This window comes from Ambystoma mexicanum, chromosome 13, assembly GCF_040938575.1.
Source record: "Ambystoma mexicanum isolate Mex_15411 chromosome 13, UKY_AmexF1_1, whole genome shotgun sequence".
NCBI classification, from domain to species: domain Eukaryota; kingdom Metazoa; phylum Chordata; class Amphibia; order Caudata; family Ambystomatidae; genus Ambystoma; species Ambystoma mexicanum.
In genome coordinates, this window is record NC_090938.1 from 181,608,112 (window position 1) to 181,623,939 (window position 15,828).

Sequence of the window (15,828 nt, forward strand, 5' to 3'; positions counted from 1 at the left end):
TTTATGGGGTGCTGCTGAGTCCTTAAACACATTGCCTTTCTGTTTTGACAAGTACATTCTGCCTTGAGCAATTCATGTATTGCTTTCTGTGTTCACTCTGGTATAAATAGTTTGTGTGTTCCTTATGGCACAACTCTGTAGCATTCTTTCCTTCTTGTGGGAATTATGTTGATCATATGCAATAGGCAACAGTGAAATGCATATTGATACATTGAGTGTGACAATGGTTCAGAAGTTAGCTCAGTGTGTGAAGCAAACATTGCAGAGATATGTTCTCATATGCAAAATTAGAATATCATATTCCAGCAAGGCTGGCTGAGCTTTTCCTATGTCTGAAGTTTATAAAACTGCCTGCATATGTATTTGGTTTTGCAGAACAACATCTGCTGGTATCAGCAATGCACATATACCAGAAAGGGAATGCTATAAAAACTAACATGTCATCCGTATGGTGAAGGTCTAGAAATTGGTTTGTTCAGATGAGTTGTAAAACCTAGACAATCGCCTCCAACGATGACATAAACTGTTAGCCCACGAGGTGAATAAGTATCCAAATTCAAGACTATGGAACAACAGCATTCATGCTTGTATCCTGGCTTTGCCAGCAGACGATACAGTGATCCTGGTCATATCATCTAATGTATCTTACATTACTTTGCTGTCTTCTGTGAGGTTTGCCTTCTTGCATGCCCATTACTTGATTTTTCTTCTTATGTAGGCCATTTGAGTGGAAGGGGTGGTAGACAGACGGGAGCTGATCAGATGTTGCAGGCCTTAGGCAAGCATATTTCAAGGTGTGCTTGTTTGACACAAAAAACGGTTAGCTTTTTTGGTAAAAGTCAAAGGTTTTTATTGCACGTTTATAAATGAAAATGTCACAAGCCATTGTTTTGGAAGTATTTAAAGCTTTAAAATACAAAAGACAAACCCAGATTACATTTGTTAAATCACATCGATTGGTATGCTGGTTTGGTAATGTGATTTGTGTACATTCCAAGTCTGTTTTTATAAAATTAGATTGTTTTAGTTAATGGTAAGAACTGGAAAAGAAAGTGTTCAAATGCAGAAATTGCAGTGTTGGCACAAATCCCAGCTTCACCCCTTCAGCCCTTAACCAATGTGTGATCCTGGGCATCTCATTCAATTTTATATTGCCAGTCCCTAAACCTTTCAAAATTGTCAGCCCTTCAGAGGGATTTCCTTTTCATGGTATGATCTTCATAAAAGACTTATTCATGGTTTCACTGGCTATAGGGTTGCTTCCACTTTAATAGTGAGCATATTTATATCGCACACCACAGGCATTTGTTCCTTTGATATCTAATGGCAACACCATTTGAAAACCATATCCCACTTCTAATCTCAATCTGTCTGGATAAAGACACCTTTCTTGTAGCTTCTAATCTGCATCCACTATCCATGCTACAGTATGTATAGTGTTTTCCTTCCTTCCAGTTGGTCTCCTCTGTTCATGGATAAGCACTTTTGCATTCCGTGAGGCAGCTAATGTGAGTTATCTGTCTATTATGGGTGACATGTACCTTTTACATACAGTCCTGCATTAATACTACAGGCTGCACACCTTCCTGGATGTTATTGATAACAATCATCCTGTATGCACTAGAGCAGTCACCTATTCGTAGTCTGCTAATGTTGGTCTTCAAATGCTACTTGTTTATCATTCTTGTTAGAGCAAGAATGAAGAAGGTAAGGAGACTTAAAGGGAGTAAACGTGCTTATTATGCTGCGAGACAGCATATCAACCTATAGGTTGTGAGCGCGACAGGTGGAGGTGGGGGTGCAACCATTATTCTTGATCCCTTAATTCGTTTGCTTGGGTGGAGGGGGGCCCAAAGATGTCCATGCCCAGGGCCCCAAAAGAGCTTAAGATGGCCCTGCATGTTTATGTAGACAGGGAGGCTAGTGGATAAGGAGCCCATGTAAATACAACAGGCATGTTTATGCATAATGGCTGCCACGTGTGTTCACAGGCATGTGTGCAAGCACAAACACTGGTGATTTTAGGTCATGCTTCGCGTAGAGCAGATGGTGGTGTTGAAACCTGGCATCCGGCCCTGTACCCCGCCCAGTACCCATTCCATAGAGAAAGTGACCAAAATCCAGCACACCTTACACAGGACAAGAATAGGGATGCCGCCTGGATCCGCTCTGCTGGCTCTCCAATTCAGATCAAAAAGAGGGGTTATACTCCTCACCGAGACTGTGCCATATCTGGTATGAATGTATTAATGAAAATTATTTAAATGGAACATTTATTGTGTACTCACCACCCTCCTTATTTGCAATGCCCCCTCAGTCTGATGACATTATTCCTCCAGGGTAGACACAAAGAGAACGCGTACCTCCAAAGAGGACCCTTTTCCCCACCTTAGGGGTGCCTCTGTCACTGTTGCTCGTATTCTACTTTGAACAATAAAAGCACAATATAGTGCTCTCCTTCAGGATAGCTGTGCTTTTTCTCTGGTCGCGTCAGTGAAAGAAGGGTACCAAAACATGTGTGGGACTGTGACTGCGGTGGGGCACAGAGTAGAAAGGAAGGGAGCAACGTGCAACACATTTTTCAAGCGTTGTGGCCGGGCTGGTTGACAGGCAATTTAGTTGAAACTAATTTCAGGGGAGAAGTGTGCTTTAACTTCACAAAGAATAGTTCCGTAATGGTGAAAATGGTTGCAAAAAGTAATTAAGCTGTCAACAGTAAAAATGATAAAAGTAGTGGAACACTGGTCCCGACCGTTCCTGCTCACTTCGACCACTGGGTCGCACTGCTGTGAGCAATGGCTTGGGTGGCTCTTAGAGACAATTTAATTGTCCTTAAAAGTGAGAGAGAGGGGGACAGGAGCAGAGAGAGACAGTGTGAGCGAGACACAGGAAGAAAAGGACCACACAGAGAGGTAAAAGAGAAAGAGAGAGCAAGAATGAAGGAGAAAGAGAGCGAGAGAGAACAAGAGAGAAGGAGCGAGAGTGAGAGAGAGAGCGAAGAAGAAGAGAATGCGTGAAAGAGCATAGGTGAGCATTTAGGTAACAGGGCAGATGCCATCGTTTATGCGGCTTGAGGTGAAATACCATTTTGTCGCTCATTGTAATGGGGCTAAAAGTGTTGGTAGGATCAATGTGGCACACTTAGGTGCCCTTCTGCTCCAGGCACCCTAGAAGGGGGCTGCCTTCATCCGGCCTGGATGCTAGTGATGTATTTGCACATTTAGAAGATGGTCGATGGCAGGCAGGAACTTTCCTAGTCTGGCGTTGCTTGCACCTCTCACTGAAGCTGTGGAGTAAAGAGCAAATGGAAGGAACATTTAAAACACGATCTAGTGTGGGCTGCACTTACCTCACGCCAGCACTTTGCACACGTGGTCACATAGTTCTTCCATCCTGACTTCCTCACAAGGAGGTGCTTATGCAATCTATGAACGCACACACATAGGGCAGTAGTCTTGAACCTTGGGAGCTGCCCCCCTAGGGTGACCCAAAGGACTTCCGGGGGGCAGACTCTTTAAAAGGGATTAAGATGACTGTTGTTAATAGAAAATATAAGCAGTAGAAAATCTTCTTATATTTTAAAACGCCGGGGGCTCCCTGGTAATCCCTTGGGCCCAGGGGAGGGGGTGGAGGCTAGGGGGGACAACTAGCAGGTGGGGAACTCACAACCAATATTTGTACCCAAGGAGGGGCTCGGTATGAAACAGGTTAAATGCCACTACTATAGGGAGAAACGCTGCCTCTTTCGTTTTCCTGTCCTGAACAGGTTGGATGAGCTTGGCCCTTTGTTCTGGTTTTCGGCTTTTCTCTGGCAATCTAAACACTTATAAATCATGTTAAACCTGTTCCCATAGATTCTTTCATGATCACAATCTCGCAAGTTGGTTTACCTACTGCTTGGTCACTGGAACAGGTCAGGGCAATGATACCTTAAGTCAAACGTAAATGCAGGGCAGCGATGGAGGCAAACAATGCATTCCAGGACGCGAAAGCTCTTAAAAGGCAATCCTTTACCTGAACAAACAGTGCCAGATTGAGGAGAATATTTTTGAGTGGATTCTTGAATAGTTTGTGACAGAATACGCTACCACCACCGAATCCTTTCTATATGCACTTTCTGGGAACTAGGTCGCTATAGTGTCTCAAATGTAATGTTATTCTTTTACCACTAAGGAGCAGTAATGATACTTTGGATAATTGTAAGAAGAATCCACATTATTAGAACTAGATTTATTGTACTCTGAAGTATTTTTTGAATTATATTACGTTTAATTGATCCTGTGGTGAAAATATTATACTATACTTCTGCTAGTTTATGGAAAATATCAGAATAAACTAAATTTGATTGAATAACGATCTCAGGTGCGAAAATAAAGTTCCTGCAATCGCTTACTCTGCAAAGAGAACATTATATATATATTTTTATTTTAATCAATAAGCGCTTACCTCAAAATGCTGTTCAAATGTACATAAATGGAGCAAATGAGCAATAAAGGAAAAAAAGATTGATGTTACATTCTTCACAATTGTGAGTAGCTAGAAGATGCACTTTTATGAGCTAGATATTGAATTAATCGTAACCTCTGGCCCTGCTCTGGGCAACCCTCCAGACCCAAGCTCTACCTAACTGGTGATACCCAATGAGGCTGAAACCTGTCTGGGGTTGCTTGTGATCTTTTGCAGAAAAGATGTGACCACGCCATTTGAGCTGCACTGCCCCAATTGGGGCGTGACCAAGCCTGATTTGCATATGGTCTTTCCCCTTTCAGTAAAGGCTTGGCAGCCTGAAGACCAATGATCTGTGAGGTAGCACAGAGCAGTACCAAAGTTATCATTAAAAGTAAACCTTCCAGCCACCTCAATTGTTTTGAACACTGAACTGTAGCCAGAATGGCAGGGTGGGCACTGGCAGGAAGGGAGGGGTGTTGCTCCTGATTGGACAGAAGTGACATTATTGCAGAACAAATTGGTTTCATACTCAGCGGCTTTTGACCTCTCCAATGGCAGATTTTACAGACTTTAATGATATATATACGGTGCGCGGTACAAATACCTTTAACATTTAACATTTAAAATATATATATTACATGGCCTGCGGTAGCGGTCATGTAGTTATTGTTAAATTGCTAAACCCATAGGAAGAGCACTTTTTGGGTGGCTTATAACTTAGCTCCCTTGGACGAATCTTCATCAAACTTTGCATGCAAAAGAAGCAGTTTGGTGAGGTTTGGTCAGGGGGGTTGGTGGGCACAGTTATAGGGGGGTGCCCAACATTTTGTTTTTTCCCATAGACTGAATGGAGGAAAAATGTCTGACACGCCTACAGCCCAAACTGTTGGACGGATTTTCACCAAATTTGCGGCATGAGCGGCGGCTCAGTCCCGAAAGCGTGCTTTTGTAAATTTGGTGAAAATCCATCCAGTACTTTTTTTAAACTACCAAAAGGTGGGTCTCAAAAAATGTGTGCTATCTATGTCCGCTCCATGGACACACTTCCCTGTTTGCTCCGCTGACAGAACACCGATTGGATAATCGCCTTGCGTCATGTCCGCGGACACATGACGTGTTCTTTGATTGGCTGGGATGAGGCGTAAAGGTGCATCACATTGTTTCGATGTGCACGGCATATTCCAGCGTGGCATGGAAGTGAGCATAAATCCAATTTTGGGGAGTGTGTTGGTGTGTATGAGTGTTTGGAGAGGGTGGGAGAGTAAGAGATGGTTCAAATGCTGTATTTGTTTAGGTGGGAGAAGCCCGTGATGTGTTCGCAGTGTCCGCAGTCACCGCAGTTGTCCACGGACATACTAAACACAGGGCACACTACTGGCTATTTTAGTTTAGTATGATGTTGGTTTTGGGTCATTAGAAGAGCATTGGGTGAAGAGGGTATGTATTGAAGAGTTTGTACGTTGGTTGTAATTATTTTTTAGAATGTTAATTGAAGTGGATAGTTTTGAGGTGGATGTATTATGCTTTTGGGTTGTGGTCATTTGGTAGGTGTTTGTTTCTATGAGTGTGTTATGCTGCAGTGGTTGTGGCCAGGGCCTAGAGTATTGGGTGCATGTCCGAACCCAAGACCCTAGGCCCTGGCCACAACCACTGCAGAATAACTCTACAATGCTACCAAACATTTTGATTGTGGTATGTGGGCTGCATAGGGGATATTTTTTCAAAAATGTGAGTACTGATTGGCAGTAGTGCAATAGTGTTTATAGGATAGTGAGATGATGTGTATTAGTTTGTTTGTTGGATTGTGTTCAGATTGTTGGTCTTGAAGACTCTAGGCATTTTGGGTTGTATTTATTGGTGAGGTGTTCATTTGCATGGTTGTGTAAGGTTGCAGTGTTTGTGAGTTTAATTATTATATACTTACTGTTTCCTTTGTTGAGGCTGTATGAAGAGTTTTGGTCAGGCCATGCAGTCAAGATTGTAGTGTTTGGCAATAAGCGCTGCAGCATAAGAAACCCATGGAAGCAAACATTTTGGATTGTGGTTTATGGTCAGGTGTTTGCTTGAATGGGTGTGTTATGCTGTGGTGTTTGTGAGTCCAAATATTATATACTTACTGTTTGACTTTTTGTAGTTGTATGCAGTTTTTTCATGACATGGGTAATTGGAGCAGACATTCTTTTTCAATCACTGTGATAAAAGAAAAAATCACATGTTAGTGTAGGTAGTTTATAATGAGTATTGCATTGCATAGTAGACATTTCTGTATTTTGTCGACCCTCATAGTTAGTACTTTAGAAGTACTGTAGTTCAAACTAGTGTACTGTGCAATTTGCTCAGTTCCTGTGTTTGTTGATTAAATCATTGGGTCTGTGAGAGAAATAAAATCGATGCTGGATTTAAAAAAAAAACTTTCTACGTTGTGGTACAATATATTTCTTCATTGAGTTCAGTAGGAGGAATTGAACATGTGTATGTTTTTTTATTTGGAAGTTATGGTAGTATTGTTGCAATTAGATAGCAGTTGGTGAATTCTAATTGTATATTTATTTTTCCATTTTAGTGGTACTCATCTATCTGTTGGCTTGTTGCAGATTTTTGGTGCAGTTAGATACATGTTGGCGTATTCTAACTGTTTATCTCTAGTTTCATTTGAATGGTATTCATTTATCTGTTTGCTTGTTGCAGAATCTTGGGGCAGTTAGATACCTGTTGGCATATTCTAACTGGTCATAGTTTTGAAGTTCAGGATTTGTTTATGTTCATACACAGATTAGTTATTACATTTTGGTTTTAAGAATATTAAGTAAGCATTTACAAGATCTGCTGGTAATCTCTGTTTTCAAGTAATGTTATTATCATTACATTCGAATCATCCACAATTCTTTTTTGTATATGCAGTGTAGTGACCTGCATTGGTAGTGGCTCCTGCGTGGTATATTATACCAATTGTTGTGAAGGTTTTCTTACCAAGTGATACTTGACCATGTGTGAATCCAGTTAGCTTGCAATTGTTTTTTCAGTACCATCTGCATTATAATGTAAAAGCATTACTATTACGTATTTAATATGTGTCTGTATTTGTAAGGTGGAACAATTATCGGAATTGCAGGTAGTACATAATCTGCCATGGTTTGCATTTTGTACAAGTTGCTGAAATGGAATGGATTCACAGTTAGGTATGGATACACACACAAAGCGTTCATTAGAAACTTCTTCTTGAACTACATGCTTGCAAAGAGTGCATGTATGTTTTCACATTTATGAAATATGGAAGATTTCATTTATAGGTATGTTTCTGTTTTTTAGTACTTGTAGTAAGTACATTAGACATTCTGGTGGATCTACTTGTGAGTTTATAGTGACCATTCCAGCACAGTAGTCCAATTCCTGCCTTGTTCCAGAAACACTGTGTGTTTTCAGGATTGTTGGTTGCATTTCTATGAAGGACTAACATTTGCAAACACAATTGATCTGTACCATGTAAGTAAATTTTGTCAATAATTGGTGGCAATTGAAATAGAATATTTATTGCTACATTTGCGTAGCAATTTACACCAGTTGTATTTGAACATTTGAATGGACCTGACAGTTCTGTGTCCAAGTCATTTGTTTGGAGTGTGCGTTGCTTCTTTGAAGAGGTAGTTGAGTTACTTTGAGCATTAGATTCTTCTTTGGTTATGGTCCTTTATGAAGTATTAGCTGCTTTTACTTTCATTGGAGGAATAGATGGTAGATCTTGCATAGTTTGAGTCTGAAGTAGTTTTCTTTAACAACATTTTGCTTTTTGCGGAACAGGATAGGTTTTTAGATGGGAGTGTAGAGTGAACACAGTCTATTGTATTGTAGAATGCAAGAAATATCAGCATTTACTTTACTTGTATCAAAGTTGATTAGAAATAGTCTGTCAAGTGTACGTAAGCATTATAGTGCTACATAGCTCATGCCTTCTTTAAAGACTGTGCTACCAATATCTAGCAATGCTTTATGTAGGGTAAGACCTTGTGATTTGTGAATGGTGACTGCGTATGCTAGAGTTAGAGAAAATTGTTCTCTGCGTACATACACGTCTTTGAAAAGAAAGAAGCGGGCTGTTGAGCGTCCAATGCCTTTAACTTCTGATAGTTTGTGAAAGAGAATATTGACAAATTGAATGTTGTCACATGGGTATGTTTGAAAGCCAACAACTGTACCAAGTGCTCCATTAACTAGTCCTTGGTCCACGTCAAGGTTACGTTTAAGCATTTCTCTACAGTTTAAAGATAATTGTAATATTTTCTCCAAACCAGCTGCGTTAGAGAGTTTTCCAAGGTGTTTAGCCTTGTTGTGGCTTGTTGACACATGGGTAGAGTCATACCTTGTACGTCCAATTTGTCTGTGGATCCAATTTGAACTATTGGTTGCATTTCTTTTTTTTAACATTGTTTCATTAAATTTTGAACACCTTGTAAGAGTTGGCATCAAGGACATACAATTGACATTTTTGTGTGCTAATTTTTCCATGACATCAGAAGCACATGAGTTATGGCCATACAGTGCATGGATGTCCCTGTTTTTTAATATAGATTGTGCTTCTTGAGATAGTAAACCAACTCTAATACTTTTTAAAATATTGGTGTATGTGAGGTCTGCAGACTGACGCATATTTTCAGTTAATTCTCTGTATTGGGAATGTTGCCAAAGGTTGACATTTCCTATGCTGCCAAGAGTTTTACGGCACAGTTTGTGCCCTAAGGTTTTAAAAAATAGATTCAGCTTTCACTGGTGTTAATTGAAGAAGATAACCAAAAAACGATAATGTGTTTTCCTCTAAAGAGCTCTTTGTAGTCTGTTTTGAGGACCTCTTGTAATCTGAGGTGAATCAAAGCCAACATTAGGTTGGAGACCCTGCTCACCTCATCTATTAGCAGCATTTTCATTTGTTTGAAAACTCTGCGTTGTTCCTTTGCAGCTTCTGTAGAAAGTTTGTAATAGTCTAATTTGTTTTGGTGTTCTACTGGAAGGGGTAGTAACCTATGTTGTAGGCAGCTAAACCTGTGGAGGCAGTTCCAACAGGTGACAGTTTGTTGTTTGTCAATTGTTGGAGGAACTTGCTGATGATTATGATTAAGAATGTTTTGCCTGAACCAGCTTGCCCCCTCGCGTATAGCAGTATAGGTTTGTAGTCTTGGCAGGTACAGTTTTTATTTTCATGTTGCACACTATGTTACATTTTTTGTTACTTCTTGTAAAATGCTACGCTGCTCATTGTTTAGTTGTGATTTCAGTACAGCAAAGTCCTCTGTAGATTGCTCATACTGACACATGGGGCCTCATTACGAGAAGCGTGGTAAAAACAGGGTCATTACGGCATGGAGGAACTAGCTGGTCCGTGCTCGTATGACGCTGCTAATAGCAGACGAGTGCGTGAGCACACACAAACCCCCATGCCAGTAATGGCCATACCGCCATGGCGCCAAAGGCCCTCCAACCCCCTGATAGCACCATCATGGGACCCGCCGATACCGCCTCCGCCTAGGAGGCACCCCTTAATACCGATCCAGTAATAACATCATGCTAATACCGGGCTTGTAATACCGGACCCAGAGGTAACGTCATTGCGTCAGAACAGGAAATGCGCCAGCGGCCAGCTTTAAAAACACAATCCATTGCAATCCTCACAAACCACCACTGCTACAGAGAGTAGACCAGAGCCTATCTATTGAAAATGTCCAAGGCTACCAGAAAATCGAACCCCCGCCTGCGCAAAAAGCGATTATCAGACGAAGAACTGACCATGCTGGTGGACACCCTAGCTGCCCATGCTGAGGAGATCAACCAGCCCAACCTGAAAAGGGAGGTGCAGAAACGTAAAAAGGAGATATGGGAGGATGTAGCCTGGAAGGTCACAGCAGTCAGCACCACCCCACGGAGAGTGAAGGACTGTAAAAAAAGGTGGATGACCTCCGCCTCAGGGCACAGAACATCCTGGCCAGCAATAGGAGGGAGGCCATGGCCATAGGCGGGGGTCCCCACTCACCCACAAAACTTTCATGCTGTGAGGAGACGTGCAGTACCTTCATACAGGTGGAGTCCATCAAGGGATTTGGGGAGATGGAGAAGGGTGCTGCAACATCTGCAGATGGAGGTGACTAACCCTGTAGATCCCAGTAGGGGAAACCATGACGTAGCACAAGTGATGTGGAAGAGAGTCTAGGCAAGGCAATGCATGTCCCAACACACACATCAACATATCCTTGTCCAGATGGAGGCCCAAACCCTGCCACACTGAAATGCATGCTGAGTGCCAATCAAATTACCAACACACAGCCAACACACACAGACCTTGCCCATGTAATACATCACACAAAGCCCAATACAATGGCATGCCACCTGCCATGCAGCAAGCCTGCGCTGAGATGTCATGACACATACCAAAATGGCCCCTTCATTCTACCCTGTGTGACACACCTGTAAGATATGAATGCATGATAAATGAAATTCTCCACAGCACCATATAATGCATCTTGCATGTAACACCATCACTGATGCCCTGCATCTCTTCTACCCCCCCAGGTACCGATGGAGAGGATGCCAGTGAGGAAACACCCACAAGGGCATCCATGTCCCGGCACAAGATTTTGCCCACAGGCAAAACCACCTCCGGGGCAGCCTCGCAGGCCACACCGAAGCCCAGGACGAGTGCCTAGGGCACGGCCGCACATGAGGGCCCCACATCAATGCCTGACACCGGGACCACGGAGCTGGCAATACCAGTGGAAGGCGAGGCCAGTGGCACAGTGTCGGCAGCAACAAGTTCAGTGGGTGAGGCAGCAGCCACTGCTCCACTGAGTGACATTGAAACTTTAGTGGAGGAGTATGTGGACGAGGATGGACTAACCCATGTGGCATGTCCACACTCCCCAACCCCCGTGTCCACCCCCCACCCCACACTCAGCCCTCACCCACCAGCAGCAGTGCGGATCCATTACTACACGATTCGGACCTCAGAACCCTCCTTGAGGACAGCACTGCCAATGCAGGCCCGGTGGCAGCACTCTCAACCACTGCTGCTCCCACCACCAACCTTGAGGCACGGCTAGCAAGGGTGGAGGCTAGACAGGACTCAATGTTGGACCTCGTCCGACAATACGTTGTGTTGGGGGAGGACACGGGGGGTGAGACAGCACAGGCCATAGCGGCGAATACATCTGCCGTCAATGCCTCTGCGCTGATGATGCGAGACAGTCTGGGGGCTGTCGCACAGGTCCTCACCTCTATCCTGCAGCATATGCAGCAGGCACAACCCGCACCAGCCGTGCAAATCACCATGGCTTCCACCGCATCCACCACACCCCCATCCTCCACACCCGCTTCCTCTGCACCCTTCAGCCCTGTGCGTCCAACAAGACGGAGTGCAAGGCTCTCAGAAATGCTGCCCCCGGACTACAAGAAATCAAGAAAATAGTGTGGCAGAACAATGCCACACTATTTTCCACACCACCAACACCATCTGAGTGGGTCAGATGGTGTTGGTGGTGATTGGGTGTATTAGGGGGATTTCATTGGGGGGTTTTTGGACTTCATTGGGGGGTTTTGGGACTTCATTGGGGGGTTTCGGGAGTTCATTGGGGGGGTTTTGGGAGTTCATTGGGGGTATGCGTAGTTCTGGTGTTGTGGGGGGGTGGGGTAGCACATTTCTGTAGTTGATATTAATACATCCATTGTGTGAAATATCATTCAATGCCTGGACATTGTTCATTTTGTGTCTATCCTTTTAATTCATGACAGTGCACAGTGCCCAACTCCCTGCATTCCCTGTGTGCATGTCCACATGGACCCAGTGTTCAATGTGTCACTGACACATGTCTATCAACGTCTCTGTGGGTCAGAAATATTCGCCAATCGGTGTTTGGCGTAATGCATGGCCATCTTGTGCATCACGTACTGGCAGGGGTGCTGCTTCTCCTCCATCTTCATCCTCATCATCCTCACCCGGTGCATGCATGTCAATGTCAGGTGGCAGTGGTACATTTCTCCAGCTCACATGTTGTGCAGCATGACACAGGCCATGGTGATCTTTGCCACCTCCTCAGGCCTATAAAGGAGTGCTCCACCAGACCTGCTTAGGCAGCGGAACCGCGCCTTCAACAAGCCAAAGATCTGCTCAATCACAACACGGGTAGGGGTATGAACACGATTGTACTCCTCTTCATGGCTGTTCAGCGGGTTCCGCACAGGGGTAAGTAGCCACGGCTTCAAAGGATAGCCTCCATCACCTGCAAGAGAATACAAATAGGTCTATGTGAGTCACTCTGAGCTACCACCTTCAGGATTCACAGCCATGGCCACAGCTATTTGCTGTCGACATGCACATTCTATACTGCAATATGGTGTGGTAGTCTGGATGGCGTTGAACAGATGATGAAGGGTGAATTCTTGCATACTGATGTAGATGTACTGTGGTTGCAGGACAATGTTTTGCCTCACATTTTTGCTGTCTATACTACATTGTGCATGGTCACACTAGCCACATTGGCACAGTTGCAATCATGTTCAGTCATGCATTGCTTGACATACCCATGGTGGCCAAGTTGTGCGTCTTACATGTTGTCATTGATATACAGCATTGGTCCAATGTGTGCCAGTGATGTGTAATGTTCGGGTTGGGAGGTTCAGGTCAGGAGTGTTTAGCTCTGCGTGCATTCTCCACTCACCGGCCATTCCCACTCAGGTGGAGTATGCATTCCCCCCATTCCCACCCAGGTGGAGTATGCATCCCAACACATCACAACCCCGATGCACTGCCATGGGCCAGTCAGGCAACTCACCAAGCAGCCATGCACGTGGTTCAGCTTGTCGCTCCATGTGACAGGCTAGCATGGAGTTACGCAGCACCATAGCATCATGTGTCGTTCCAGGATATTGGGCGCAGCAATGTGTGATGATCAAGCTGGAGTCACATACATCTGCACATTGATGGAGTGGTCTTGCTTGCAATTGCAGTACACTGCCTTTAGGGTATGGGGGACTACCAATTCTACATGGGTGCAGTTGAGGGGACCAACACAATTGGGCATGTCTGCCAGTGCATAGAAGCCTACTTTGGTGTCGGCTATCTCCTGGGCAGTCCGTGGTAGGGGTATGTGGGTGTTAACGTGCTTCAGGAGGGCATCTAGCACTTGGGTCAGCATGCGTGAAAATAGCGGTTATGAAATGCCATGCAGCTGGCCCACTGTGTGCTGGTAGGTGCCTGTGGCCAGGAAGTGGAGCACAGACACCACCTTTAGTAGCAGGGGGATGGCAGTGCATATTTCTATGAGGCTGACTATGTCGTGTATCATGTCCACTATGGTGGTGATGGTGTCCCGGTCCAACCGGTACAGGGTGTGGATCTGCTCAGGGGTTAGATTGAATAGACTGGGTCTGATGCAAGGGATTGGTGGCTGCCTATGAGGTACTACTGGCTGCACTGGTGGTAATTGCTGGCTCTATCTCAACCTCCTTCTCCTCCTGTGTCTCCTCTTTGCTTCCTGTTGCTGTGACTGTAGTTGTTGTAGTTGCTGTTGTTGCTGTAGTTGTAGCAGTATAGGCATGTCCTCCAGCCCCATGATTGCAACAGCTAGTGGTATCATTTTGGTATAGGAAGATGTATGGTGTGCGGGTGTACTCCTTTTATACTGGGACAGGCTCCATTGACTCCACCTGTGGTGATTGTATGCACCTGTGGCAGTTGCCTTGATTGCAGATTGTTGTTTACGGGTGGTCCGCAATGCCTGTATGGCTGCCATCATGCAGGCCCTAATTACCGCCTTCGAGATGCCGGTAATTGCATGCCTGCATGAGTTGTGATGTCCTCCTATTTCCGGAGTATATGGTATTTCCTCCGCAAAGGGGCGCGTGTACACGCACAAGCTGGTATGAAGGAGCATGGTACGGGCGGTGGCGGTATTGGCGGGTTGTCGAGTCGTAATACCCTGGACCCGTTAACGATGCCGGTATTACCATTCCGCCTTCCTTTTTTCATTATCTCCATTCTCGTAATGAGGCTCATGGTGTTTTCTACTTCTGTCATGGCTAACTCTGCCTCATTTGCAAATTAGTGCTGTCCAAGAGGTTCTTGACTTCCTGTTACAGAAGTTTGACTACTGTCAGGAGTGTCCACATCTAGTTTGGCCTGGAGTTCTTCTTCGTGTTGCTGTTCATTGTGCAACATTGTTTGGTACTGTGTAAAGTTTACGTCTGTTATAGTGCTTTCATTTGCATTGAAAGCGTATTCATAAGAGTCATGGGTATCCAGTAATGCTTCTTCTTTTCTCCACAGTTTAAAATGTTGTGGCAGGGACATGTTATAGAGTTCTTTATGTTGGGGAGTTTGTAATGACAATTAGATATGTTATGTTATTTTGCATTTATATAGCACCTTATGTACCATTGGTATGGTCTCAAGGCGCTGGTAGGTTGAACGCCCTCAGGAACCGAAGTTCAAGTCAGTAGAGAGAGGTAGAGGAAGTCAAAGGGTACGTGTGAGCACCGGTTACGTGTGTAGCTTAGGTGGTATTCGTGTAATAGTTGCTTCTTAGCGGTAGGTGTGGTGGTTGAGAGATAAATAGTATGTGTTCATTCTGGCAGGTTGTTATCCAGACTGATACTGGCTGCGTTAGGCCTGGGGAGAACGCCTAGGCTGGGAGGTGTATAACCAGCAATTTTTAGATAGGGTGTTGGGCGGTAAGAGTCAGAGTGATGGTATGAGAACAGCTATACCGAATGGTGTCATAGTATTGCTGTGTTCTAGATGAGTGGTGCTATAAGGAAAAGAGTAAGCATGGAGAAGTGATAAGGTGGTTTATTTTAGGTGCTTGTGGTCGCGCTCACTCCAAAGGTTCCATGTACACCATCCGTTCCATGTACTCAAACTGGTCTACGCTTTTCCGACCGTTTCAGGTGCTCAAGGCCATTTGTATCAGCCATCTGGATTACACACTTGTCTGCTCAGTGCACACAGCCGCTCTACGCACATAGCTGCTCTGCACACTCATCTGCATTCAGCACTCCCACCCTCTAGGCCCTCACCACCCCCTCTAGGCCCTCACCACCCCCTCTAGGCCCTCACCACCCCCTCCACCCACTCATCCCCTTCATGCACTCACCCCGTCCATGCACTCACCCCCTCCATGCACTCATCCCCTCCACGCACTAATCCCCTCCACACACTCATCCCCTCTGCGCACTCATCCCCTCTCCGCACTCATCCGCTCATGCAGACTCATCCGCTCATGCACACTCATCCGCTCTGCACACTCATCCACTCTACACACTGATCGGCTCTACACGCTCATCGGCTCCACATGCTCATCAGCTCTATACATTCATCTGCACAGCGCAGAGTTCAATGCACTC